Source organism: Bos indicus, chromosome 2 (genome assembly GCF_029378745.1).
Source record: "Bos indicus isolate NIAB-ARS_2022 breed Sahiwal x Tharparkar chromosome 2, NIAB-ARS_B.indTharparkar_mat_pri_1.0, whole genome shotgun sequence".
NCBI classification, from domain to species: Eukaryota; Metazoa; Chordata; class Mammalia; order Artiodactyla; family Bovidae; genus Bos; species Bos indicus.
In genome coordinates this window covers 117929274-117954406 of record NC_091761.1, presented here as the reverse complement: position 1 = coordinate 117954406, position 25133 = coordinate 117929274, and the positions used below count along the sequence as shown (strand labels likewise).

At 42.9% G+C, this 25133-nt stretch overlaps 1 protein-coding gene and 1 long non-coding RNA gene across 3 annotated transcripts in view; both read right to left on the bottom strand.

The window, feature by feature from the left end:
• Window positions 1–25133, bottom strand: part of FBXO36 (F-box protein 36) — a 116739-nt gene that overhangs the window by 83852 nt on the left and 7754 nt on the right. The window lies entirely within an intron of this gene.
• LOC139177582 (uncharacterized) overlaps window positions 1887–25133 on the bottom strand; it is a 30693-nt gene continuing 7446 nt past the window's right edge. Inside the window, exon 2 of the long non-coding RNA XR_011562086.1 lies at window positions 1887–23910. This is a non-coding gene — a long non-coding RNA (uncharacterized lncRNA). The remainder of the gene's footprint in view (window positions 23911–25133) is intronic.

Here is a 25133-nt window from a genome sequence, read left to right as displayed (position 1 = left end):
AGGGCTTTCTCCCTTGGAGAACCAGTTGAAAATCATTTACCAGACTATGGCAGATGAAGGAACCCTAAGTATTTTCCTCTTGGACAGGTCCAGGTGTTTTCTATACCCACCAACCCCTATTTCACCCTCCTGGAAGTCATCCTTCATACACCTGCTGCCAGGGTGCTCCTTCTGAAACATCAATGGGATTGTGTCAACTCTCCACCTAAAAGTCTTCCAGGGTTCCCCATCCCTTTCAAGGTACTGGCATTCTTGATCTGGTCCTACTTATCCGTCCCAGCCTATGCCTTGCTGCTGCTGCTGCTGCTGCTAAGTCGCTTCAGTCGTGTCCGACTCTGTGCGACCCCATAGACGGCCTCCTACCAGGCTCCTCTGTCCCTGGGATTCTCCAGGCAAGAACACTGGAGTGGGTTGCCATTTCCTTCTCCAATGCATGAAAGTGAAAAGTCAAAGTGAAGTCGCTCAGTCGTGTCCGACTCTTAGCGACCCCATGGACTGCAGCCTACCGGGCTCCTCCGTCCATGGGATCCTCCAGGCAAGAGCACTGGAGTGGGGTGCCATTGCTCTCTCCAGCCTATGCCTTATGTATGCCTTAATCTGTCTACAAACCAGCACCTGTATTTCTCTCTTTCTCCTCTCTGCTCTGGCTATTCCTTCTGCCTGGAATACTTAGCTAATTCCTGGGCATCTCATAAGACTGTTAAGGTGTCATATTTTGAGCTCCTGTTTCAAGGCCAGGCTGGTTAGATGCCTTTCCCACGTGCCTTCCCAGGGGACCCTATGCATAACTTGTGACAGCATGTAAGCCACTGCACTGAAACTGGTTCACCTCTTGTGGGGTGTCTGGTTAACCTGCTTGGGGCTGTGACCTTGGCTCCGATCCTAGAGAAGGCTCCCTGTAGTCCTATCTGTGGCCCTTTCCTCCTCTTCGTGGGTAGACTCTACACAGTCTTCCTGGGTGATCTCTTCCATCTCGAAGATTCTTTCCTTGGCTTCTTACCATCTATGTGTCAATGATTCACACTATCTCTCCAGCCCTGACCTTGTGGCCTAAGGATCTCTACCTGGATATGCCACCAGTGCCTTCTCCTCCTGTCCCCTCTTCCTGATTCTTGCGTGGGAAATGGCATTACTAGGACTCGGCACACTCCAGCCAGCAGGCCAAATATGCCCACAGCTTGAGCTAAGAATGGTTTCTACATTTCAAAAAAGGAAAGAACAAAAAAGCATAAACACAAAGAAGAATATACAACAGGGACTGTATATGGCCAACAAAGCCTAAATATTTCCTATCTGGTACACTTTAGAGAAAAATTTTGCTGACCTTCAGGCATCACTGTTTGCCAAATGGGAATCAATATTAATAATACTACTAGCATTATTAATACTATGACTAGTATTAATAATTATGGTTAGCAAAATTGACTTAGCCCTGTTGAGACACTAAGTGCTCTACACATTTCACTTTATTCTCTCAACTATGGAAAAGGAGGAATTCCTGCCCATGTTTCTCATCTAATTAGGACACATGCCCACACCACTGTCTACTGTACAAATTTCTCTCTTACTCCAAACAATAAGCAAACTCCAAAAATCAAAATCCAAACAATAACCGGGTCTTCAAAAACTTTTTATCCTCCTAAACATCTCCCTTACATTTGCTGGTTTCTATTCTTTACAACTACATCTTCCAGTCTGTAAGATCCCAGAAAGCAAGGACAAGTGTTTTCTCTTTACTGCATGTTCAGCACCTGCCATTAAAGATAATTATATGAATGAGTGAAGAAACTTCATTCGTATGCCGGGTTTTCATGTTATAGTTGAGAAAAGTGAGATTCATGGGGTGGTTTTATTGGCTGAGGTTGCACAACAAGTTTTTTTAAAAAAAAAAAACAAGATTCTAATTCAATTCTGACACCAAAGTTCATGTTATTTTAATTATACCATTTTGTCATCTTCTCCCCTTCCATCGGCTCTTTCCTCTTAGCCTTCACATGCTCAAACCTTTCCTTTCCAATAACTACAACAATCCTTTGATCATGCTTTCCCTACCTTTATAAATAAATTTCTTGGAAAAAGCAACCATCTTCCTTGTCATTATTTCCTCATTTTTCATTCTTATGCATCATGTTACTGAATCCATCTTGCAAATACTCGAATCCTGTCAACCTCCATATCTAAGGGCACACCAATCTTCATTTTACAGCTACTCCACCCCTCCCGCCAATCTGGAAGTACCGAGTTCCTATGCAATCTTTCCTAAACTGGAATGGCATAATGTGAAGAAGCAGCAATGACTTCGGGACACACTTTGTTAATGGATGCACAAAATAAATCGAGATCAAGCACAGATGCTCACAGACACAGTTCAAAGCTATGGTGACCGCTGCTGAGATGCTGAGTGTGGTTCCAGGGGAAGGAGCTTGGCAGCACGACTCTGGCTGCTCGGGGTGTGAGCTGCATCTATAAAGGGCCACTGGAAAATGATGCCCTGCTTTATTTTTGCTTTTCGCTTTTTTTCATAAAAGTGAAAAACTTTGGATTTGTTTCAGTTAGTGAAAGCAGGTACTGATGTCTATCTTCCCGAAAAGCAAACTTTTGAAAAGCGGGGATACCTGTCCTTGCCTGGTTTCCTCCTCCTCCCAGAATAGTCCCCCTTTATCTGCTGGAGAGTTTTATTCAGGGGGCATGGAGTCCACTGAACCCTGTTTATCTTTTGTTACTACCACTAGACTACAAAGCCATCTCCAAGTCTTAGTTGTTATTATAATTTTTTTAACCTGCCAAGTGCCCGTGGTGAAAGGCACAAAGTTGAAGTTGGTCAGTGCTTATTGAATAAATTATTGAATAAATTAAAACATCAACTTATCAAGAAAGGTGAGAGATGGGACTCCTCTGGTGGTCCAGTAGCTAAAACTCTGAGCTTCACTGGTCAGGGAACTAGATCTCACATGCCACAGCTAAGACACGGTGCAGCCAAATACATAAATAAATAAAAATAAATATTAAAAAATTAAAAAAAGAAAGGTGAGAGATTTTTCCAATAGACTATATTGTTGAAAGCGACACGAAGTTTTCTAGGTATCAGAACTCATCAAATGTGTGATATAAACTACGTAAAACTATACTTTGAAAGATACAAACTTTTATTTATGTAAATAATATTGATATTTTAACTTCTATTTACAGAGTTGGATTAGTAAACATTTTAGATTTACTTTACATTAATTTACTTGTATTTAAACATATCTTTATACATATACTCATTATGCATTTATGCATTTCTTTTAAACATCAAAGAGAATGAACTAAAGATACCAAGCAATTTAATAGCTCAGAAATCCTTAGTATTATGGAATTATCACAAAAGCACTTTTCTGTGAATGAGCAGGCTATTTTCTGATAAGTAAAGCTTAGTATTTTAATCATATTTAATCACGTTGAATACATTTAAAAATTAAGACTATAATTCAGCCACATTTGATTTTACAGCAGGGCTTAAAAAGGGGCTAAATCATTGCTGCCTGCTGCTTTTCTTCTTTTTTGAAATGCTAAGTAAGGGCAGGTGCTGGGGAAATTGTGATAAAAGGGAGGGAGGAATTCTCATGCAGTGTTATTTAATAAATGGCCACAAAAGAGAAAAAGATATTAAACTTCACAAAAGGGCTGAACACTTTGCTGGCTGGGCTTCGGACTATTTCCAATCAAACTGGCAGGCAATCTCTTAAATTAAAGAAAGGAGGGTGACTTATTGCTGTAGAATTTTAGAACTGGGAAGTGCTGCCTTAAACAGGTCTACCAGGAAATAGATTACAAGTAGCCTTACTTCTTCAAAGTGCCCTACAATTTTATTTCCTTTTAACTGCTGTGAAGTGTATTAATGCATCTCATTTCTTTGTAAATACAGTAAGCTTTCTGTAAATAAAATAGGACTTCCCTGGTGGTACAGTGGATAAGAATCTGCGTGCCAATGCAGGGGACTCGGATCTGATCCCTGGTCTGGAAGGATCCCACATCCCGTGGAGCAACTAAGCCTGTGCGCCACAACTGCTGAGCCTGTGTGCTGCAGTTACTGAAGCCCGAGCGCCCTGGAGACCACGCTCTGCAAGGAGAGAAGCCACTGCAATGAGAAGCCCTCGCACCGCAACGAAGAATAGCACCCCGGCGCGCTGCAACTAGAGAAGAGCTTGCACAGCAACAAAAACCCAGCACAACCAAAATTAAATCCTAAAGGAAATCAGTCCTGAATATTCATTGGAAGGACTGATGCTGAAGCTGAAACTCCAATACTTTGGCCACCTGACGTGAAGAACTGACTCATTGGAAAAGACCCTGATACTGGGAAAGACTGAAAGCAGGAGGGGAAGGGGATGACAGAGGGTGAGATGGTTGGACGGCATCACTGACTCGATGGTCATGAGTTTGAGCAAGCTCTGGGAGTGGTGATGGACAGGGAAGCCTGGCGTGCTGCAGTCCATGGGGTCGCAGAGTCGGACACGACTGAGTGACGGAACTGAACTGAATAGAATTACTTTCTTAAAAAAAGAAATGAAATAAAACATAAAAAGCAATAAATGCCCTGAGGTTGGAATGGGGAGGAAAGCTACACAGGATTACTGTAGCGGAGGAAGCCATTTATAAAAACCCAAAGTTTCAATGACAATAAGAAGTTCTTACATTGTGATGATTCAAGTTTACTCTGACATCATCTATATACTTCCTTTCCCCATCTCAACTCCTCACATCTACAAAAGTAAAATTAAAGAATGGAAATATATGCAACATTAAGGAGATCATCTACATTCCAGTTGTTTTTTCAGTAGAAAGTTGAAAAGCCTGCCAATTAGGATGTCTCCACCTACCATGGACTACCTAAAAAAGCTGAGTCAGTTTTCCTGGAGTGTGTTCTCATTTGTTTAGCTTTGAGCAACAGTGGCCACGCCTCTTCCTGAACAGTCAGCTGGCAAAACTCCTCACACTACTTTCTTAATGGTATTTTTTAAAGAGAACATTTGAAAACACTAAAAAGGCTTTACGGTTTTTGTAAGAATGATAAAGCTCATAGTATACAGTTCAAATATTTTAAAACATGGTGAGAAAGATAAAAAAAAATTTTAATCTCATTTCCAGGCATTAAAGAGTATTCTTGAGGGCTTTTCAGATGGCATTAGTGGTAAAGAATATTCTTACAGACATTCTTCAAACATTTCTCAGACTCTATATACATCTCTAGATTGATTGTGTGTGTTGAAAAACTTCTGGTTTGCACCACCCCACCCCCATACCACCAACCAGTTTTTGCTTATTATAAAAAACATTCTGATGAATCTTCATTTTATGGATCATTTCAAATTTGTGTGATTATCTCCCGAGATTCCCTGAGGTGGGATGCCAGAGAAAAGGACATACATACAATATCTGACTAAATATTGCTAGACTGCTTTGGGGAAGCATATAGGTCAGGATTAGGTTTAGCTGAATGTGACAGAACACCCAAAGGTGGCTTACAGACAGTTTATATAAGGGAGGCGGCAGTGCATGACCCAAGGGACCAGGTATCTTCCATTTGGGGTATTCCATCACCTTACTTTGCCAACAAAGGTCCATCTAGTCAAGGCTATGGTTTTTCCAGTGGTCATGTATGGATGTGAGAGCTGGACTGTGAAGAAAGTTGAGTGCTGAAGAATTGATGCTTTTGAACTGTGATGTTGGAGAAGACTCTTGAGAGTCCCTTGGACTGCAAGGAGATCCAACCAGTCCATCCTAAAGGAGATCAGTCCAGGGTGTTCTTTGGAAGGAGTGATGCTAAAGCTGAAACTCCAATACTTTGGCCACCTCATGCGAAGAGTTGACTCATTGGAAAAGACTCTGATGCTGGGAGGGATTGGGGGCAGGAGGAGAAGGGGACAACAGAGGATGAGATGGCTGGATGGCATCACCGACTCGATGGACATGAGTTTGGGTAAACTCCGGGAGTTGGTGATGGACAGGAAGGGCTGGCATGCTGCGATTCATGGGGTCACAAAGAGTCGGACACGACTGAGTGACTGATCATCTTTAGAACCTGACTTTTCTACATGGCACAGGATGGCTGCTCAGGTCCCAGTCATTGCATCTGTATTTCAGGTAGCAGGAAGGAGGAAGGGACACAAAAGGATACAACTTCTAAGGACACTTGTGAAGTCACACCCACCACTTCTCCCAACATCCCACCAGCCAGAATTTGGTCACGTGGCTACATCTAGCTGCAGAGAAGACTGGGAAATGTAGTCTTTTTTTCTCCCTATGTTCATATGTTCAGCTAAAAATCAAGTAATTTTTTTTACTAAGAACAGGGGAAAATAGATACTGCTGCTAAGTCGCTTCAGTATGACTCTGTGCAACCCCATAGACGGCAGCCCGCCAGGCTCTGCCATCCTTGGGATTCTCCAGGCAAGAACACTGGAGTAGGTTGCCATTTCCTTCTCCAATGCATGAAAGTGAAAAGTGAAAGTGAAATCGCTCAGTCGTGTCAGACTCTTCGAGACCCCATGGACTTCAGCCCACCAGGCTCCTCCGTCCATGGGATTTTCCAGGCAAGAGAACTGGAGTGGGTTGCCATTGCCTTCTCTGGAAAATAGATACTAGGGACAATAAATGGTTTCTGCCATAGGAAGGATATACTAATTTACACTCTTGTCAACATCACCCAAGAGGAGCCATTTCCCCCGCCTTTATCAACATTGTTCTATCAGACCATTTCCACTGCAAAGGCATTTCATTACTTAAAAGGAAAATGGTTTAACCCATCCTCAAATGAACTGTGTAGTTTATGCCACTAGTATCGGTGATGTACACTTCTCCTCCCCAAAGTAAGAAGATGCAAATGTGGGGACAGGGGCATTCTTCTGCCTTGAATTGTGCTTCAGGGTTAAATCTCTGCTCTTAGCTGACTTCGCCCTTCCCTCCCTCCTAGTAATCTCATCCACAGCTGTAAATGTCCCTGACTCAAAAATTTGTATCTGCACTTCTAATCTCCAAAGTCCTTCTAAATTCACCAGTTGCTTACTGGGTAATCCAACAGCATCTTGCAATCAACTACAAAAAATTTGAATCTCATCACCTTCTCTTACAAACCTACCTATTCCCCCACTCTTATTTTGGTGGCACTAGTTGGGTCATTCTAGGCTCTTACCTCTCTGCCATCACAGAACACTGCCTCCAGGATCAAATTCTATTAATTTCAACTTCCTGAACAACCCTTGACATTCCCTTCAGCTCCACTGTGCTCTTGAGGATCAAGACAAAGTCTCTTGAGGCCTCTCTAGCTCTACCCTTAAATCAGGCTACATCCAACATGGCAGCCAAAGGCCTCTCATTGTGGTGGTTGTTGAGTTGCTAAGTGTCCGACTCTTTTGCAATGCCATGGACTATACCCCACAGGCTCCTCTATCCAGGGATTATCCAGGCAAGAATACTGCAGTGGGTGGCCATTTCCTTCTCCAGGGAAATCTTCCCAACCCAGGGATCGAACTCAAGTCTCCCACATTGGCAGACGGATTCTTAAACACTGAGCTCTCAGGGAAGCCCCCTGATCTGATTTGGCTGATCTGGCGTGGGGTCCCCTTCCTCCCTCACTGCTCCATGTGCTCGGTTGAAGAGGATGAGCATCCCTGGATCAGTCTTCAGTCATGGGTATACGAAGAATGCCAATATGCATGCGACTTTTAAATTGTGACTGAAGTCCTTGGTGTGGCATACAAGGGCTCTGAGATAGTGACCTTCAGCATCATTTCATGCTAAACCCCTGACTACACTTCACATTTCAACACATCACTTGCAGTTTCAAACTGTAGTATCACAATTCGGTGACTTTGCTAAAATGCAATCCTCCTGCCTAGAATTCTTTCCCTCGAAAAGATCTGTTCCCCTTTTTAAAAATCCAAATCCCAGAGTCACATCTTGAAGAAACCCTTCCTATGATGTGACTTCCTACCATAAGGGCCAATTCCTTTCTTTGTGCCATTTATGTGTTCTGTGCTTGTTCCTAAAATTTCTAGCAAATAGGATTAATATCTCTTAATCCAATAAATATTTACTGAATCCCCACCATGTACTCAGCATTGTGCTAAGAGCTAGATTCATGGCCATGTGTGAGCTGAATGTAGACTTAGGTTCTCACAGCCTAGAATCAATACAGCTTACGTTCATAAAGGCTAATTCCCACTTGCTGTCTCTTGTTTGTTAGAAATTTTCTTTCCACCATCAATCTCAATGAGATGCTAAGAAATGGATGTTGCCTTTTTGGTGACCAGGTCAAGAGATAGTTTCTTCAGTGTTTTATTGCTTATTCAAATGTTTATTTTTGCTTTGATGACTCCATGCTGCTCACTGCCACTATCCAGGGTCACATGGATGTTTAAAATGGAAAATTTGGGGGTAACCTATATTTGATCCATTATTTCTCAAGCTCTGTCCTCAAACTTACCCCCTGAAAAAGGCCAGGTTAAGGGGATTCTGGGCAGAGATGAAGGTAGATCTGAGAACAGGATGGATAACTAAGCAAACGTGGGGGAAAGGGTGTTCCAGGTGGAGGCGTATTATAAGCAAAGACTGAAAGACAGAGGTGACACTGGGTGAGTTAAAGAGATGTTTACCTGAGGATTTGCTGTTGCTGTTGTTCAGTTGCTAAGTCATGTCTGATTCTTTGCGACCACATGGACTGTAGCATGCCAGGCTCCTTCTATCTATGGGATTTCCCAGGCAAGTATACTGGATTGGGGTGCCATTTCCAAATCCAGGCGATCTTCCCAACCCAGGCTTCAAACCCATGTCTCCTGTTTTAGCAGGCAGATTTTTTTTTTTTTTTTTTTAACCACTGAGCCACCAGGGAAGCCCTTACCTGAGGATCAGTTCAGTTCAGTCGCTCAGTCAGGTCCGACTCTTTGCGACCCCATGGACTGCAGCATGCTAGGCTTCCCTGTCCATCACCAACTCCCAGAGCTTGTTCAAACTCATGGCCATCGAGTTTGTGATGCCATCCAACCATCTCATCCTCTGTCATCCACTTCTCCTCCTGCCTTCCATCTTTTCCAGCATCTGGGTCTTTTCCAATGAGTCAGTTCTTCGCATCAGGTGGCCAAAGTATTGGAGTTTCAGCCTCAGCATCAATCCCTTACAATGAATATTCAGGACTGATTTCCTTTAGAATTTACTGGTTGGATCTCCTTGCAGTCCAGGGGACTCTCAAGAGTCTTTTCCAACACCACAGTTCAAAAGCATTGATTCTTCGGCATTCAGCTTTCCTTACAGTTCAACTCTCACATCCATACATGACTACTGGAAAAACCATAGCTTTGACTAGACGGACCTAGGACCCCCATAAAGGTTGCAGGGGCTTAGCTCACAGACACCTTAGACAGAACAGAATGCTGACACATGACTGCACCCACCTGGCTCAGTTAAGTTCTAAGGTCCTGGTTACCTGCCTCTGCTTCTCTACTTTCCCTTAGGGGTGTGCTGCAATATTTCTATTCCTGTTTTATTTCCTTTTCATCTTCTCAATTCCCAGTTTTCTCTTTTACTGTCTATCCCAAACAACAAAAGCCTAAAAAATTTTTTTATAATTTTAAAAATTTATCTTATATTGGAGTATAGCTGATTAACAGTGTTATGATAGCTTCAGGTAAACAGCAAAGGGACTCAGCCATACATATACATGTATCCATTCTTCCTCAAACACCCCTCCCTTCCAGGCTGCCACATAGCATTGAATAGAGTTCCCTGTGCTATACAGTAGGTCTTTCCAGACAACAACAGTCTCGAGAAGATACACAGAAGGAAATCCAGGTATACTAACTTTTGCAAATAAATAAATCCAAGTTAGGGAGAAATAAATCCAAGTTAGACAGAAATGTGTGGCTTTGAGCAATGCCATTCCAAGTAGATTAGAAAGGTCTGGGTGTATTATTCACGACTGCTGGTCTTAAGAGACAGAAATTCAATCCTGAGTAGTTGAAGTAAGAAGGCAATTGCGCTGGCTTGTGTAACCTGGAAAGACAGTGGTGTTCAAAATGACAGCATCAGATCAGTGGCTCGCTCTCTCCTGTTTTCTGCTCCTCTCTGCTATTGGCTTCGTGAGTTTCCACCACAGGTGCATTTCCCTCATGCAGAGGGGAGCCTGGCAGCTAGGAAGTCCAAGCCTATGTCACCCAGTTTGAGGATTTTCAAAGCTTCCCTTGTAGCTCAGTTGGTAAAGAATCTGCCTGCCCTGCAGGAGACCCAGGTTCAATTCCTGGGTCAGGAAGATCCCCTGGAGAAGGAAATGGCAACCCACTCTAGTATTCTTGCTTGGAGAATTCCATGGATGGAGAAGACCAGCAGGCTATAGTCCACGGAGTCACAAAAGTTGGACATGACTTAGTGACTAAATTACCAAAGCAAAATAACTCTGAGGATGAAAAATCCCAGGGGATGATTGTATTTGTCTGGTTGGTGTCACTCCCCACACCCATCCTGGAGGCAGGTGGGTTAATGGTTGGCCTGGGCTAGGTCATGTGCCTGTCCTTGTGACCGAACCCCAGTAGATCCCCTCAAAGGAGATGAGGTAGAAAGAGTGGGGAGGGGCAGTGGCTGAAATGAGTTCGGAGCAGAAAAATATCTGCCAATTTTGTTGGAACAGAGACCTTGTGGCAAAGAGTATTAGGAGCCAAATTAAGAGATGGGGCCAGGGACTCCCCTGGTAGTCCAGTGGCTAAGACTCCATGGTCCCAAAGCAGGGGGCCCAGGTTTGATCCCTGGTCAGGGAACTAGATCCCACATGCCACAACTAAAAAAAGAAAGAAAAAGAAATGGGGCCAGATTGTGTAGATCAATATCTTGTAGGTGAAATGTAGGCACCACATATTCTGAAAAGCTCAGGTGTGTGTGTGTACGTGTATGCTCAGCTGGTTCTTGTCACTCAGTTATTTAGGTTCCATCAGTTCAGTTCAGTCGCTCAGTTGTGTCCGACTCTTTGTGACCCCATGAACCGCAGCACACCAGGTCTTCCTGTCCATCACCAACTCCTAGAGTTTACCCAAACTCATGTCCATTGAGTCAGTGATGCCATCCAGCCATCTCATCCTCTGTCATCCCCTTCTCCTCCTGCCCTCAATCTTTCCCAACATCAGGGTCTTTTCAAATGAGTCAGCTCTTCACATCAGGTGGCCAAAATATTGGAGTTTCAGCTTCAGTATCAGTCCTTCCAATGAACACCATTAAGTCACCTGCAACTCTGAGTGAGGGGATCCCGAATCTCTGTCCTAGAGGAATCACAGAGGCCGGCACTTAGAGCCTCTGGTTCCCTTTTTCCCTGATCAATACATAACTTTGTTTCGTGTGTGTTTTTCTTAAAGACACTTTATTTAATATATGGTGTTGGTTCATTAACCCTGGGGTTACAGCCAACTCAGGCCTGAATGGAGTTTATCTGACTCATACTTTCTCTGTGAGGCACGCCACAGTCTTCTCGTGCTTAGGAAAACCGAACAGCTCTCCAGCACTATATTTGGCCATTTTAAAGAGCAAAATCACCAAGAAGCACACAAAAGAGGAAAATATGGCACTAAATAGGCCGTGAGAAGGATGCTTGTTGACAGAATGAGCTGAAACAAGGAGGCAGAGCATCACCTTGACTAGTGTCAGCTGGGAACCCGCCAGCGGACTCGATCCAGGTGGACCTCGATATGGATCCTTGCTCTGTGTGAGCCCTGGGGGTGACTGGGAAAGTATCCGGAACATACTGACGGTGGGGGGCGGTGGTGATGGTTATTTTCCAAGGGAGCAGACACATCCACAGATGTGGAGTCTGTGAATAATGAGGATCAACGGCCTTTTCCCCTCAATATTTGAAAAATTAAGGGCAAAGTAGTCGCACCATGTGGAGGGTCTGAAAGAGCGATGGCGGGGGTGGAGAGGGAGACAGGGATGAACACCAGAGTGCAAAGGGAGGAAGGACAGGATTCCACTTCCAACTGTCCAGCTGGACATAAAGGAAGGAAGAGGGTAAATTCAAGGAGGGAGAAGCCAGACTTGAGCCTAGAAAAATGCTAAACCGTCTGGAAGGGAACCTGATTTTGAGGCACAAGGTGATGAATTCTGAAAGGAGGCTTTAGCCCTTCAGATGCCATGTGTTCCTCACTGAGATTTTTTTTTTTAAGTATACATTTAACTGACTTAAAAAGTAATGAGTGAAATCATTAAAAAAAATTGTTTGTACATAGGACTAACCTATGGTTAGTTCTTATTGATGTATCACAGAAATCAAACCAATATTGTACAGCAATCATCAGTCAAAAATAAATATTAAAAAAATTGTTTGAAAATATACTTTTTGTTGTAGACCCCCCACTGCACACACAACTATAAACACAATTTTTGTAAATCCTTTTCTAAAGCTCCTACAGCTACAGATTCTCACTGTGAACCCCCTGCTTGCTTATGCATAGTGCGTGTGCAATAGCAAACGCACAGGTTTAGTATTTTTGCCTTGGTTTCACATGTGTAATTTTCTTCTTTAAACATTGATTTATTTGGCTATGTCGGGTCTTCCTTGAGGCATGAGAGATCTTCGTTGCATTGTGCAGGGTCTTTTGTTGAGGTGCACAGATTCTTTATTTGTGGTGCGTGGGCTCAGTAGCTCTGTCGCACATGGGATCTTAGTTCCCTAATCAGGGATTGAACCTGAGTACCCTGCATTGTAAGGTGGGTTCTCAACCACTGGACCTCCAGGGAAGTCCCTGAAAGTGTAACATTTTAGTTGAGATGTTAGATGGGGGATGAGTACTGTGGATATGAATGAGGGAAGTAATTTTAATCATGTGTAATTGGTCACAGAGTCTAAGTTGCAGTAACTATTGTTGTTTTATTTAACAATGCCTCCTTGCTTTGTATGCATTAACGTTTGGGTGTATAGACTGTGCGTCTATCCAACAGGGAATCACGGTATTTAAATTGACCAACCTAAGGTTACAACTACTTATGAGCCAAATGCAAACTAAAAGCCTTAACTGAAGTGGTGCAATACTGTATAACTGAGCATCAGTAGCTCAATAAATTTAGAATTCCATGCAAGGCTTGCATTATTTATTTATTTAAAGGAATGAGTACTGTTCTACTACTAAATTTCTCCATTTCCAATCAAAAACCTCATTACTGGGACTTCCCTGGTGGTCCAGGGGTTAAGAGTCTAGATTGCCATGCAGGGGATGCAGGTTCAATCCCTGGTCAGGGAACTAAGATCCCACATGCCAAGGAGCAACTAAGCCCACGAGCCCCAACTACTGAGTCCGTGCACAGAACAAAAGATCGCATCTGACACACATAACTAAGATACAACACAGTCAAAAAAATAAATATTAAAAAAAAAACAAAACAAAAAAACCCACTGGTTACTACTACTGCTAAATACAGGCTTCCCAGGTGGTGCTAGTGGTAAAGAATCCACCCGCCAATGCAGGAGACTTGGGTTTGATCCCTGGGTTGGAAAGATCCCTTGAGTAGGAAGTGGCAACCCAGTCCATTATTCTTGCCTAGAGAATCCCCATGGACAGAGGAGCCTGGCAGGTAACAGTCCATGGGGCCTCAGAGTCAGACACAACTGAATGATTGAGCACTACTAAATATATAGCACACTTAAAATGTGCCAGGCCTTGTCCCGGGCTCTTGCAGTTGACAAGAGCTTGTTTTCTTGTTTCTTGCAGAGCTTGTTTCTCATAGCCTCTGCGATATCATTAATAGACCCATTTTTCAGTTGAACAAACTGAGGCAAAGGGTAGTAACTTGCCTGTAGCCCAATCACTAGAGAATGGTGGAGCCGGCTTACAGAATCCATATGTTTAACTACTACGTCAGACTACTAAAACTGGTTACTGTTTACAGACTCTCCTTGACCACACTGCTGTTTCCTGCCTCCCCTGGGCCCCATCTCAATAATTCCCACCATTCCCCTCCACTGGATTTACGGCTTTGCCAAAACTGTTTCTAAAAAAAACAATGATCTTTAGCTGTCTAGACCTAGTTCAAACTAGCTCATAAATCCCTAAACCTTCATAAAGTTTCTCTTCTGAATCAGTCTAACTAAGCTCGTCATTTTCTAACACTTAGATGAGTTTTGTGAGCTTTCATCAGAAATTAAGTTTTTCTTTTATATTTAAAATGGTAACAAAATCTAGGATTTTTAGGTACTAATAAAAGAATTCTATTTGTTTGCTTTAAGCAAGTCAATCGTGTTTTAAGGAGTGATTTTTCTAGTTTTTCTAGTTGGAATACTATAATAATATTTATAAAACAGCTGGAATGGAACTGTTAAATAAATGCAAGTGTTTTAATGTGAAATGTAAACTTGCCTAGAACATCTACACAATTATCTCCTTTGTTTGCTTGCTTTAATTTCAATTGAACTATGATTTCTCAAACATAGCTGATCTCTAGTGGGGAGTATCTGGGAGAGGTAGTTTTTGAGAGAGAAGGGTGGGAGGAACTTAATTCAGCAAACACACACTACTCAGCATCGGGCCCCTCTATTCAACTCATAAACTCAGGCAGTTTTTATGACCAGATCTTGGGAGCCGTCCACTAGACAGCTGGTCTAGGTTCGCGTACAGAGCCACAGTGTGCCAGCTAAGTTACCAATGGGCCAGGGCTCCTGAAGGCTTCACGTATCTGCTCACCTGCTTTTCACAGCTACTTTTTTTTTTTTTAATTTAACTTTTGTCTCACAACAATAGCCACCTGATCTTGCCTTGCAGGCTCTTATTCACACTGGAGATGCTGAACTTCAAAATGCCCATCTCACCCAGCCTCCTGTCTCCGAGGCTGTCCTTCCCCTAGGACACTTTGCTATACAGATGACGCCTGGCTGGCCATCCCAGCCACTCCCAACTGGACTGAAGGGGCCATCTGACCTGGACCAGTCAGAACGTTTTCAGTTTGAGGTGATGGAAAATCCTCTCAAACTGGTTTGAGGGAAAAAGAGAACCTCACTGGCTTATACAGCAGTGGGACCAGCAGGCTCCAGGAGCTGCAAATCCTACCACAAATACCTGCTCTGCCTTTTACCTCCTGGCTGCTTCTTCCCCCGTTGCCCTGGCTGACATCATTACAGCTCCCAGCAGAGGTGAAGGGAATGCTCCTTTCTCAACAGTCTAAGCATCTAATTGGCTGGGACTGGGTTCTCCATATCACCTGGCCATTGACAATGTGGCATCCAGCTATTCAAATCACGTGCAGTGAGGGGGAGGGAAGCGTGGTTCGGAGGAAAATCTGGGTACCGTTACTACAAGAAGGAAGACAGATGCTGGTGGCAAAAGGGTCAACTCAACACCTGACCCAAGGATGAGCAATACACAGGATTGTCTGGCCAGTGGGGAGGTCTAATGGAAAAAAGCTCCCCAACAGGGACCAGCGGCTGAAAGAAAACATGAGGTCCTCCCTCTGGAGGAAGCAAACTTGAGGCCCAGCACTGGTCACCTGGCAGGGGCAGCATCAAGCAGGACACGGAGGCCCAGGGACAGGGAGGAATTAGCAGCAGCCAAGGCCCCGTGGAGAGGAGCAGGGGAGACCAGACTGACTGCTGCTGCGGAGGGAGGCCAGCCTAGAGCTGCACACCCTCCCCTCCTGGCCTCTTGTGGGTCCTCAAGGCTCTGAAGACTGAACTGCCAAGAAGCCTGTCATTATCTCCTGAGGCTTCCTCATGATGAAGACTGAGGGCCTTCTGTGAGAGGAGGACTCCAAAGGACCTGACTGACACTTGCATGCAGAGAAGAGACACAAGAAGGAAGAGACACAAAGGGACACCATGTGGCAACGGTGGAGTGGCAGAGAGCGCTATTTCCTGTGCTCTGGGAAGCCTGGCTGCTGTGCCAGGTGAGACAGGGGCTGAGCTGACTTCCCTGTCCACCTATCCCTGGCCCTGGCTTTCATTCTCAGCAGCCATATGGAAAGGCCATGCCCTCTTCCTGCCCGACACTAAGTCCTGAATACTTAGTTTCAAGGTCATACCTAGACTCTTGAGAGTCCCTTGGACTGCAAGATCAGACCAGTCAATCCTAAAGGAAACCAACCTTGAATATTCATTGGAAGGACTGATGCTGAAGCTGAAGCTCCAATACTTTTGCCAACTGATGTGAAGAGCTGACTCACTGGAAAAGACCCTGATGGTGGGAAAGACTGACGGCGGGAAGAGAAGGGGACGACAGAAGACAAGATGGTTGGACGGCATCACCGACTCAATGGATGTGAGTTTGAGCAAGCTCTGGGAGGTGGTGAAGGATAGGGAAGCCTGGCGTGCTGCAGTCTGTGGGGTCACAAAGAGTTGGATGTGACTGAGTGACTGAACAACAACAACTCAATTTCCAGGATGGTGGGTCATGTACTCTACTGGACAGGCAACTTTAAGCCCAACTAAAAGTTTTTTTTTTTTTTTTCCTGGATTGAACCCTGGCTACGGGAGTGAAAGCCTGGAATCCTAACCACTAGGCCATCAGAGAACTCCCAAAGTTGAGCTCTTCATTAAAAAGTGAGGATGAGTGTAGAGAGGCAAGTTGCCAACTCACCAAAGCTGAGCTCCATGCCCCCTACTTTGTGCCACCCCCCCACCCCCACGGTCCTTTCTCTTCTGCTCTGGGTGTCTTTTTTTCCGCTCCTCTCTTGGCCAGTAGCTTACAGTTAAGAGTGGCCTTTTCGAGCTTCCTCTTTACCTTTCTATTTCACTTCCCTACAGCTAACTGATCATATCCCCTTGAGCCTCTTAGTTCAAATCTTTTCCACACCAGGCCACACACAAGTCATATGGCTGCTGGTTAGCCAAGGGAGCCACGGGCCCAAAGACAGGTTCCATCTTGGTCCAATTAACTGTGGCAAAGGGAGGGATGGGGGACCGCACGCGGCAGATGGCAACTTAAGATGAGGCATGCAATGCCTGATGGATCCATACAACTATATTTTTCCACTGCCCTATTTCAGGTGAGTTGAGTAAGTGGCCATGAATATCCTCATATACTATGTTGGTTTCTGAGGACTGCTGTTAACAAATTGCTACAAGCTGGCTGGCTTAAAATAACAGAAATGTATTGTCTCACAGTTCTGGAGGTTAGAAGTCTGAAACCAGAGCATTGGCAGGGCCATGCTCCCTTATGCAGCCTATAGAGGAAACCTCTTCCTGGCTTCTGTGGTTTGCTGACAACCTTCAGCATTCCTTGAGGCATGACTCCAGTTCTGCCCTGGTTATGACACTGCCTTCTTTTTATAAAGGCAGTGGTCACACTGCTTTGGGGTCTGCCCTACTTAACTAGTAACATCTGCAATCTCTACATAAGGTCACCATTTGAGATAATAGGGTTAAGACCTCAAAGTATCTTTTTTGGGGAAAACATACTTCAATCCATAACCAATAGCTACATGGGCTTTATGGCCAATTTCTCCACAAATCAGACACACACCTAACTATTTTGGGAGAATTACTCAAATGCACAATCCTCATGTGAAAGGCATATGACACTGCAGTGGGTACTATGATGAGGATGTGTTTGCTGTGTCTTTAATAGAGGGAGCTTGGTGTTACTAACCTCCCTCCAAGAAACAACCAACAAAACAAAGTAATCCAGTATTCAAAGGTAATGTTGAGGAGTAATTTATATTTCACTTAAGATCCTTTAGTCACTGCTTAAAGTCTACCAACTGGGAAAAATAAATCTGAAAGAGTAAGCAAAATACTAAAGCACTAAAAATGTATCCAACTGTCTCTTCGGTTCTTCAGAGTGTCTTACTTGGAGCACCAGTCACTGAGGGGCTGGGGGCGGCCGCTGAAACAGAGGGCAGTGTGAAAGGGTCTGAATGTGTATACAGTTTTTTACTTTTGAATGCTAATCTCTTCCTTAAAAAAAAAAAAAAAAACAACAACAAAGAGACAAAATGGTTTTACAGAAGAGAAAAGACTTATCTTGGAACTAAAGGAGCTTACTAGGATAAAGGAAGGGAAGGGAATCATGTCAATCATTTGTATATCTTACTTCACAAAGTCCTATAGATGGTTATAAAAGTTTTATCTCCATTTTCCTTCTTCTTCTAGAAAATGGGAGTTTCAAGAGTTTTAAGAGTTTGATCACCCACTTCCCTCCTTTCATTCCCATGAGGTTTCCTCCCTCTCCCTCAGGACTTCTTTTTGCTGTAGCCAGAGTTAAGAGTTTTGTTGGCAGTTTTGATTTCTTCTCTGCAAAAATCCTCAAGGGATCCCTATTACCTAGAACAGTATAGTTACCATAGTTTTCCATAGCAGAACTCCCCTTCCCTGTCCTTTATCTTTTGGCTGTGGGGGCAAGTGGGATTTTAGTTTCCTGACCAGGGATCGAACCCATGCCCTCTGCATTGGAAGTGCAGGGTCTTAACCACTGCACCACCAGGGAAGCCCCCAAAACCCTTTTATTAAGGGACATTGTGTACAGATTTTTATGTTTGTCAATTTAAATTTATCTATTGAATAAAAGGAGTTTTTTTTATGTAGATCTATGATTTCAGATTAATAATGAGAACAAACTCTTCTGATAAAAGGAGAACTTTGAAATTAGACAGTGAGGTATAGGTGAAAGTGAAATTACCGTTACTCAGCAGCAGGAGCAGGTTTCTGCATTTTACTGTAATATAAAGAAAACCCTAATCCATGCAGATAATCTTATCTGTTCTCCACATTACATCCAGGGTAATCTCTTAAAAATGCAAAACCTGATCACCATACTTCATCAACTCTAGTTGTATGTATCATTATTTTATGTCTAGCTCAGAAAGAAAAAACTGCTAATTACACTTTGATTCTGGAGATATGAAGATGCAAAAAAAAAGGTGTGCCCTGCAATCACTAGGATAGGGTATGCCACTGCATCCTCTTCAAAATCAAGGGCTCTGGTTCTCTCCGTATCAGGACAAAGCTGGAAGCTGGCATGGCCCAGCCACCTGCTCCCTGCCCTCCTCTTTCCATTCACCCATCTTCATGACCAAAGCTCAAGCTTTACTTCCTCCGGAGCACCTCCCATGACCTCCCTGACCAGGCCACATCCTCAGGCACGTGGGTATCTCCCCTTGACAGCACTTACCAGGGCTGACATCTTGTTTGGTTGACATCTTAATTTGGCTTGAAGGTTTATTTCATTAGCATCTAGCTCCATGAGGACCGAGAACATGAACTTTTGCACTCTATTGTATACTTTGTGCTTGGCACGGTGCCCAGTAGCACCTGGTGGACAGGAGGCACTCAAATATTTGTTGAATGAATTGAAATCACATTAAAAAAAAAATTCACATGGCTGATTTTAGAATAAGTGCTCTTCAATTCAAAGGATCCAGGAAATCCAGAAATGTGGGAATAGTTAAGACTTCTGTTTCAGGGACCTCCCCGGTGGTCCAGTGGTTAAGACTTCCCCTTCCAATGCAGGTGATGTGACTTTAAGTCCTGCTGGGAGAGCTAAGATCCTACATGCCTCATGGTCAAAACACCAGCACATAAAAAAATAACAGAAGCAATACGGTAACAAATTCAATAAAGACTTTAAAAATGGTCCACGTCAAAAAAATTTTTTAAAAGTCTTCTGTTTCAGAGTTGAATGGGATTAACAACTATCTACTAAATTCTTGCCTCATCACAAATGCCAAATTCAGACAAAAAGCACTGAAAACCACTTACTGTGTGTTGAAACTCTACAATAAGTTGGCTCGTGCGTTTTTATGAACTCTCAGTGTCTGACGATTCTGTGCAGAGCTGGTGCTCCTTAGCCTCTCCTGATTTTCAGGCTAACTTTGCTCTGATTATACCTGCTTTGTATGGGCAGGACTCCAGAGAGTTGGTCAGAGCTCCACCTTCCCAAACAATGACACATTTGTAAGAGTCTCTACTGTATTTACAGCAGTGACAGATGCTTTCCTCTGTGGTCTGCACCAAAACATGTTCATCTAGCTTTTGGAAGCACAGTTAAGGTGATAAAACTTGGTATACAAAATATTTGAGGGTGTAAGTATTTCTTTGGTTTTACAAGCTTTAAACTAGCAAAAAATATTCCTAAAGAGGAGACTGGAATAAATAAAATGCTTGTGGAGCCTCCCAAGTGCATTTATTTGCAAAACCAAAAGGTAATGTGAAAACCACTGACTAGCTGAATCAAGTCTTATTTCAAGATTTACCAGGCACTTCCTGATCTGTTCCCTGGCTGCTTCGCGGTGGTCCCAGCCAGCTTTACAGCCTACAAGAGGGCATGACCACCACCCATCCTGGGGACAGGCTCTGTGCTCTTGCATCCTGGGCCCACAGGACTGTCCCCACCTCGTCTTGGTCTCAGCTCACATCTGTGCTCAGTCACTCAGTTGTGTTCAACTCTTTGAGGCACATGGACTGTAGCCCGTCAGGCTCCTCTGTCTATGGGATTCTCCAGGCAAGAATACTGGAGTGGGTTGCCATTTCCTACTCCAGGGGATCTTCCCGGGGATCCAAGCCAAGTCTCCTGTATCTCCTGCATTGACAGGCAGATTCTTTACTACTAGTGCCACATGTCTAGTTCTCCTGAAGTCTTCCCTGATCACTGCCAACTACTCGGGATTCCCTGCAAGGCTCTCCTCACTAGAGAGATCACCTCTGTGCTGTACAGATCACATTCTGTAGTTGGTCTGCCTCCCTGTAGATGGCAAGATTCTGGGGGGGAAGGTGCTCCATTCTGGTACTGTTGGCCCGGTCCTGGAGCTGATGGCACTCAGTAAAGCCACCTCTTACAGCCTTGACAACCTGATGGTTTGTTTTTGCCAGTGGAAAAATCTGAATCTGCTGGTTTTCAAACTTCTTGATCACTCAGTAAGGTTACTAGTAAGCATCTTTTCATATGCTTATTAGTCATGTGGTATTTCTTCAGGTGACTGTCCATAGCCCCCATTTCTCCATAAGGCTGTTTTTCTTATTAATTTGTCGGGTTGAAAATCTTTGGACACAGGATATACTAATCCTTTGCCTGGTAAATATGTGGCCAACACTTTCCATAGGCAATTTGAAGTATCATTTCCATAGGCATTAATTTGAAGTATCATTCATGAAGAAAAAATTTTATTTCACACGTACTTGATTTGCCATTCTTTTCCATTATGGCTTTCAGGTTCAGAATGCTGTTCAGAATGTTCAGACTCTACCTCCAAATGAAAACGCTATCCAGTCTTATTTTTGTATGGAACTTTCATAGTGTATGTTTGTGTGCATAGCACTAAGTTTTAAAATCCATATAAAAATTTTAAATATATAGTGCAGGAGTACAGATTTTTTAATGGGTGATAGGGATTTAGTTAACCGTTTCTATTCTGTGACAAATTTGATAGCCAATTGTCATGATAATTATAGAATGGTTCTCCATTTCCCCACTGATTTGAAATGTCAAGTGGACATTTCAGATGAGACTTAAAGAAGAGAACAGGATTTGGATGTGGGGTGACCAACAGAAGTCCCCTGGGTGACTGGGGCCAAGTACACAGCAAAAGACACTTGCTCCTTGGAAGAAAAGCTATGACAAACCTAGACAGCATATTAAAAAGCAGAGACATCACTTTGCTGACAAAGATCAACAAAGCTATGGCTTTTCCAGTAGTCATGTATGGATGTGAGAACTGGACCATAAGGAAGGGTGAGCCCCGAAGAGTTGATGCTTTTGAACTGTGGTGCCGAAGGACTCTTGAGAGTCCCTTGGACTGCAAGGAGATCAAACCAGTCAATCCAAAAGGATTGAATATTCATTGGAAGGACTATGCTGAAGCTGAAGCACCAATGCTTTGGCCACCTGATGTGAAGAACTGACTCACTGGAAAAGATACTGATGCTAGAAAAGACTGAAGGCAGGAGAAGAGGGCCGCAGAGGATGAAATGGCTGGATAGCATCACCGACCCAAGGGACATTAATTTGTGCAAACTCCTGGAGATAGCAAAGGACAGAGGAGCCTGGCATGCTGCAGTCAATGGGTTTGCAAAGAGTAGGACACCACTCAGCTACTGAACAAGAACAATGGGGCAGCTGCATGGGAAAGCAATAGGTGTTACTTAGGAATGTTGAGCACAGGAGCCTTGGCCAGGAAGCAAACAACTGATAATGATCTGAAGACAGATTTGGAGAAAAACAGCAAATTTTAGTTATACAGCTAAAAGATTTTTTAAAAATAAAATTCACTATCCATTCAAAACAGAAACTTTTGGCAAACTTGAAATAAAAGGAAACATAGTTTATCTGAGTTTTAAAAAACTTACAGCAAACAACATACTTTATGGTGAAATATTGAAAGTCTTCCTCCAAAGTCAGAACAAGACCAGAATGCCTGGTATTATCTCTCTTCAGCGTTTTAGTGGAAGTCTTAGCCAATGCAATAAGGAAAGGATAAAGAAGACATGACAATCAGAAAGGAAGAAATGCATGTCATTATTCACAGATGACATGAATGTGTCAGAAAGTGGAAAAGAATTATAGATTCTTTCAGGCAGCACATTCTTTGATATGAGTCTTGGTAATTATTTTTTGGATCTATCTTCTCAGGCAAGGGAAACAAAACCAAAAATAAACAAATAGGATTATGTCAAACAGATTTGCATAGGAATCTATCAACAAAACTAAAAGGCTGCCTACTGAATGGGAGAAGATATTTGCAAACTACATCTGATCAGAGGTCAATATCCAAAATATACAAAGAACTCATACAACTCAACAACAGTAAAAACAAGTAACCTGATTTAAAAAATGGGCAGAGGGTCTAAACAGACAATTTCTCAAAGACATGTAGATGGTCAGTAGACATACTCAACATCACTGATCATCATGAAAATGCACATCAAAACTACAGTGGGATATCACCTCACACTTGTCAGAATGGTTATCAAAAACACAACAAATAACAAGTGTTGGTGAGGATGTGGAGAAAAGGGAACCCTTGTACACTGTTGAAGGGAATGTAAATGATTGCAGCCACTATGGAAAACAGATGAAAGTACCTCAAAAATTAAAAACAGAACTACCATTTGTTGTTCAATTGCTAAGTCCAACTCTTTGCGACCTCATGGACTGTAGCACGACAGGTTCTTCTGTCTTCTACCACCTCCTGGAATTTGTGAAGATTTATCTAGAGTCGGTGATACCATCCAACCATCTTATCCTCTGCCACTCCCTTCTTCTTTTGCCTTTAATCTTTCCCAGCATCAGGGCCTTTTCCCAGTGAGCTGACTGTTTGCATCGGGTGGCCAAAGTACTGGAGTTTCAGCTTCAGCAACAGGCCTTCCAATGAATATTCAGGGTTGGTTTTCTTATGGACTGAACTACCATCAGTTCAGTTTACTTGGTCAGTCATGTCCGACTCTTTGTGACCTCACGGACTGCAGCACACCAGGCCTCCCTGTCCATCACCAACTCCGGAGCTTGCTCAAATTCATGTCCATCGAGTCAGTGATGCCACCCCACCACCTCATCCTCTGTTATCCCCTTCTCCTCCGGACTTCAATCTTTCCTAACATCAGGGTCTTTTCCAATGGTCAGTTCTTCGCATCAGGTAGCCAAAGGATTGGAGCTTCAGTGTCAACATCAGTCCTTCCAAAGAATATTCAGGACTGATTTCCTTTAGGATGGACTGGTTGGATCTCCTTACTGTCCAAGGAGACTCTCAAGAGTCTTTTCCAACACCACAGTTCAAAAGCATCAGTTCTTCAGCGCTCAGCTTTCTTTATGGTCCAACTCTCACATTCACTTATGACTATAGGAAAAACCATAGCTTTGACTATATGCATCTTTGTAGGCAAAGTAATGTCTCTGCTTTTTAATATTCTGTCTAGGTTTGGCATAGCTTTTCTTCCAAGGAGCAAGTGTCTTTGATCTAGCAATTCCACTCCCGAGTATTTTTCTAAAGAAAACAAGAACACTAATTTGAAAAGATATATGCACTTCTTTGTTCACTGCAGCATTATTCACAATAGCCAGAATATGGAAGCAACCTAAGTGTCCATCATCAGATGAACTAGATAAAGAAGATGTGGTCTATATGTCTAATGGAGTATTACTCAGCCATGTAAGAATGAAATATTGCATCTGTGACACGAATGGACCTAGACAGTAGTATGCTAAGTGGAAAAAGTTAGAAAAAGACAAATACTGTATGGTTTCACTTATATGTGGAATCTGAAAAATAATTAAATATAACAAAACAGAGTCATAGAGAGCAAGGAGGTATTAAGAGTTGACAGAGAGGAAGGAGGTGGGAGTATGAATGGAATACATAAGAGAAATTAAGAGGTCCAAATTTCCAGTTGTGAAATAAATGAGCTACAGGCATGAAATGTACAGAGTGGGGAAGACAGTTAATAATCATGTATATCATTGTATGGTGACAGATGGTAACTAGATTTATCATGATCAGCTTGTAATGTATAGAAATATGGAATCACTATTTCGTGCATCAGGAATTAACAGAGTATTATAGGTCAATTAAACTTCAACAAACAAACAAACTTAATAGGAAAAGAGATCAGACTTGTGGTTACCAGAAGTGGGAACTGGAGGAAGGAGGAACTGGATGAAGGTGGTCAAAAGGAAGAAATTTCCAGTTTGAGATAAGTACTGATTTATCTTGATTAACATGATTAATCTGTTAAAAACTGTTATATGTTATATATATAAGTTTTAAAAGAGTAAATACTAAGAGTTATCCTAAGAAACCTTTTCTTTTTTATTTTGTATCAATATGAAAGTGAAAGTGAAGTCGCTCAGTCGTGTCCGACTCTTTTCGACCCTGTGGACTGTAGTCTACCAGGCTCCTCTGTCCATGGGATTTTCCAGGCAATAGTATTGGAGTGGATTGCCATTTCCTTCTCCAGGGGATCTTCCCGAACCAGGGATTGAATCCAGGTCTTCTGCATTGTAGACAGACGCTTTACCATCTGAGCCACCAGGGAAGTTGTATCAATATGAGAAGATGGATATTCTCTAAACTCGCTGTGGGAGTCATTTTGTAACGTATGTCAGTTAAATCATTATGTTGTACACCTTAAACTTATACAGTGCTGTATGTCAAATATATCTCAATAAAACTGGAAAAAAAAAGAATCACAAATTACCAGAATTAGTAAG